Source organism: Myxine glutinosa, chromosome 11, assembly GCF_964187855.1.
Source record: "Myxine glutinosa chromosome 11, kmMyxGlut1.1, whole genome shotgun sequence".
Lineage (NCBI taxonomy): Eukaryota > Metazoa > Chordata > Myxini > Myxiniformes > Myxinidae > Myxine > Myxine glutinosa.
This window is the reverse complement of record NC_136271.1, coordinates 46,271,257-46,276,232: the sequence shown is the minus strand read 5'-3', so window position 1 is coordinate 46,276,232 and position 4,976 is coordinate 46,271,257.

Below are 4,976 nucleotides of genomic sequence, written 5' to 3'. Positions count from 1 at the left end.
AGGGTGGCGAATTGCCCTGCCAGCACGGGTCCGGAAACTACCGGGTACGACATCCCCAAGCCCGGAGTCCCCTGCATCGGAGGACCCGCTGGAGGCAGGTGTCGGAGGGGGCACCACAGTGCCTTCAGGCAGGGGTGTCTCTGGCGACGGGAGGGACGGCAGATGCTCCATAGGCGGAGCATCGGGAGAGTCCATAGACTCGTAAATCGGTTCGTCGATGTCCCCGTCAGGGTCGATGACCCCACAAGGGGCGAGATGGCGTACGGAGACTGTGGACTCACGTCCATCTGCCGTCATTACGCGAGCATGCTCGGGATTAGCCTGGAGTACCTGCACCTTATCCACTAAGGGATCGTACTTGCTCGTGCGAACCGCACGTTTGAGGTAGGCCGGCCCAGGCTCAGCGAGCCAACTAGGTAAAGATCGGATACTACCCGAGCTTCTTGGGTGGTGGAACAACCGTTCGTGAGGAGTCTGGTTGGTGGCCGCACATAGTAGAGCCCTGATCGAGTTCAGCGCCGCAGGTAGTGACCAAGCCCATTTATCTAGGCCCCGGCCGAGGGTCCTGAGGCTTAGCATGACAGCCCTCCATATAATCCCATTGAAGCGTTCGACCTGCCCATTCGCCTGTGGTCTGTACGGGGTGGTCTAGCTAGAAGCGACATTATTCTGGAGCAAGAAGCTCCTCACTTCCTGGGACAGGAACACTGCACCCCGGTCTGTATGCACGTAGGCCGGACACCCAAACATAGAAAACAAGTTCTGCAGGCACCGTATGACTGTGGCGGCCGTCATATCTGCGCACGTGAAAGCAAAAGGGAATCGCGAGTACTCATCAACGATAGTGAGCAGATAACGAGAGTTACTCGACACCGGCAGCGGCCCTTGAAATCCATCGCCAATCTCTCCCACGGTCTAGTAGCCCTGACCAGCGTCCCCATGGGAGGGTTGTAAAAACGCGGTTTGAGTTCCGCACATACAGCGCAGTCGTGACAGACCCGGCGGACGTCCTCAACCGAGTACAGCAGGTTACCACGATGCACAAAATGAGCGAAACGCGTCACCCCAGGATGACACATAGTGTCGTGCAAAGCGCGCAGACCCTCCAAATATATGAGACCCGCACACGTAGCCGGCCTCGATAAGGCGTCGGTGACCAGGTTATCCCTCCCCGGGCGATATTTGATGGTGTAGCAGACGTCGCCGAGTTCAATACGCCAGCGAGTGATTTTCTCATTCTTAATGCGTTGAGCATGTAAGGTGTCGTACATAAACGCAACGCTCTGTTGGTCCGTGATGATTTGGAAGCATCGTCCGAGCAAGTACAGATGCCAACGCCGAATCGACTCGACGATCGCGTACGCTTCCTTTTCGACAGACGAATGCCTCCGCTCAGTGGAGGTGAGAGTCCGCGAAAAGAAAGCCACAGGGCGTCCCCCCTGGGAGAGAGTCGCCGCTATCGCATGATCCGAGGCATCACTTTCCAAGATGAAAGATTTGCGCTCGTCGATCATTGCCACAGCGGCGCCAGCGATGTCGGACTTAAGGCCCCGAAAAGCAGCCATGGCGGCAGGGCTCATGGGGAATGCTTCGCAGGCCACAAGTGGGCAGAGTTTCGCGGAGAAATTTTGCACCCACTTAGAATAATGGGCGAACTGCCCGAGAGCATGCTTCAACGAAGCTCGATCGCAGGGCGGGGCCATATCGAGCAAGGGTCGCATACGCTCCTTATCTGGGGCAACAGAGCCATGGGTCACGGTGTACCCCAGAAGATCTATCGTGCGCATGGAGTAACGACACTTAGCCTCATTCATGGTTAGGCGATACCTCTGCGCGACCTCGAGGAAGCGCTTCAGATTAGCATCATGATGCCCCTGGTCATGCCCGCAAACCGTAAGATTGTCCAGATATACAAAGACATCTGTCAAGTTCTCCTTAGCGATGAGGTCGTCCATAGCCCTCTGAAAACAGGCGACCCCGTTCGTCACCCCAAAAGGTAGTCGGGTGAACTGGTATAACCTTTGACCCGATTCAAAGGCGGTATAGATGTGATCGGCCCCGGAGATGGGGATCTGATGATATGCACTACACAGATCGAGAGTGCTATAGACCGAGTACTGGGCCACCTGTCGAACCAGTGCGTCCATCCCCGGTAGAGGGTAGGCATCCAGCTGTGTAAATCGATTAATCATCTGCGAATAGTCGATTACCATGCGTTTGCGATGCGCTTCACTTCGCACCATTAAGACCTGGGCCCGCCACGGCGACCGGCTAGGTTCTATGATACCTTCCTTTAAGAGCTGGGCCGTTTCCTCCGCAATGAATTGCGCGTCTGCTCGTGAGTAGTGCCGTGATTTTACCACTACAGGTGTGCAGTCCGTGGTCATGTTGGGGAACAGCGAAAGAGGCTCAATTTCCATCCCTGCGAGTGCACACACAGCAAGCGTATCAGTCCCACCAAATTCCATTTCCAAACGTCCATGTCGCTTAAGAAAATCATGTCCGAACAAAATATCAGCACATAATGCAGGTAAGACCATGAGATGTACATATGGAAATATGCGTCCCTTTATCACAAGCTTCAATCGACATTCCCCTTTTGTGCTGAGCCTAAGCCCTTGGGAGGCCATAAAGATCTGACGTCTTGTCCCAAGGTTGGCCATCCATGTTTTTGCACCAGTCAATGATCGATATAACTATCTGTGGACCCTGTATCGATTAAAGCCCGAGCAAAAATGCCTTCGATCATAAGTGGGATAATGGCCTGAGCAAGGCCGGGTGGACCGGCAGGTATTGAGCCATCCGAGCGAGATGATCGCGCCTCGCGTGTAGATCCAACGCCGGCTACAGTTCTCCGGTCGTTCGAGCAGCCTCCGGATGGCGCTCGTGTCAAGCGCGTAGTTTCAAAACGACTGCAGTTTGCCGTGCCAAAGCAGGAGCTTGTAGTTCGTACGAGCAGCCAGCGGATGGCGCTTGTGTCACGCGAGAAGGGTCGAAGCCAACTGCAGTTTCCCGTGCCGAAGCAAGAGCTTGTAGTTCGTACGAGGAGCCTTCGGATGGCGCTAGAGTCACGCGGTGAGTCTCAAAGCCATCATGAGACGTTCGGATACCAGGCAAGGACAGTCGCTCCGCGTTCGGTCGTGTTTGCGCCGTTTGTTTTGGCGGCCCGATTAATCTCACCAAGGTCGAGCGCGCAGCCAAGGGCCCACGAGGAGGTGCGCTGCTCATCAAAGCCGGGTGAGGCGCCCCGCTCTGTGCTCGGCCCGTTGGCTCGGCGATAAGCCCATTCAAGGTCGTGCGAGTTCGTTTGCCCCGCGCAGCTTTTCGGCAGACTTTTGCAAAGTGTCCTTTTGTCGAACACAAATGACATATCGCTTCCCGAGCCGGACACACCGACCTGGGATGTTGTCGATTTCCGCAGAAGTAACACGTAGCATTTCGTCCAGGCTTTGGTCCTGCCGCTGCGGCTGCCGCCAAGCCGGAATCCGGGTCCTCCTCGGGAGAGGCCAGGGGTTCCGGCAGAGAGGTCGAGTCCGCTACCACGTCCTCGGCGGTAGCTCTCTCCGGTCGAGCTTGTTGAGAAGTCCCCGCAATGACACGTGTGTGGTCATAGGCGTTAGATTGTTCCCGGGCCTCAGTGTATACGTGCGCCAGCCGTAAAGCTTCCGTGAACGTCAAGTCCGCAGTTTCCAAAAGTCTTTGTCGAATGGTTGAAGAGCTGATCCCAGAGACAAAAGAATCGCGGACAAGATCATCTTGTACTTGCTCATGAGTGCGTACCTCTGGAGTACTATCTGCAAGTAGACGTCGCAGCTCTTGGGCGAAATGGTCCAGTGTCTCAGTGGGCTGTTGACTCCGCGTTGCGAGCAGATGCCGGGAATAAAGCACACTTCGTTTCTGAATGTAAATTCGTTTCAGCTCCGTCACAGCTGCATTGAATGTCGTACACTGTTTGATTCCCCTGTAGACGCTATGGTGTACTTTAGTCTGAAATACGTCTAGTTTCGTTTCATCAAAGACAGCGGTGTCCTGGGCTTTGAACTGATTGTCCAGTGTCTTGAGCAAATGCGTCAGCTCTGTGCCCGAATCCGCTGCTTGTGGGTCGGCGGCAAATAGCGGCACCTGGATCATACTGTGTCCCGCCATGTCGTGCGCCTCTCGTTCTCGAGTGGATGGTGAGATTGATTGTTATTAAGTGTTGTAGAAATCAATCAAGTCCACAACTTTGTCCCATAGGTAGGTTTAATAACAATCAGATCTCTGGCATCATTCTGTAGAATACAATCATGCAATATATATATCAGGATCGTGGCATCATATAGGAAGGATCGATAATATTAGTCAATGCAAGCAAGCCTAGAATATCTGCATGTACGTACCATCCAAGTCTACATGTCATAGAGTAAATGTCGCAGGAGTGGCCCGGAGTCGCGGACGTCCGAGGTCTTATAGACGCCTCTCAGTGGTTTAAGTGAGCATCACACCTGGGTTCAACTTTGATACATTTTCACTACACCCTCTACCTGGCTTTACACTACCCACCCCGGGTATTCGTGAAGGGGTCCATCTCCCCCCATTCACTCCTTCGCACCATGCATTCCACACCTTTTACTTTCACACACCATTTATGTCGTACACCACTATTCTCGCACACCTTTTCTCTTGCACACCTTTTGTGCTCTTACACCTTTTCTCATACACTCCAACACAACTCCGTTTGTCCTCAATACACCACTTCTGGTTATTCCCAACCAATTCCTCATTTGCTCAAGCTCAATACACACAGTGATTCTCATCCACTTCCTCATTTGCTCAAGCTCAATACACAGATCCTCACACACACAGCATCATCTAACTGACGACTTCCACTAAAACTCGTGCTTCCCCGTCTTCCCTTACACTAAGCACTTCCCTCATCATTAACATCCACCTAATCTAACTACGTCCCCTCTACCTGTACAAATGTCCTTACTTAA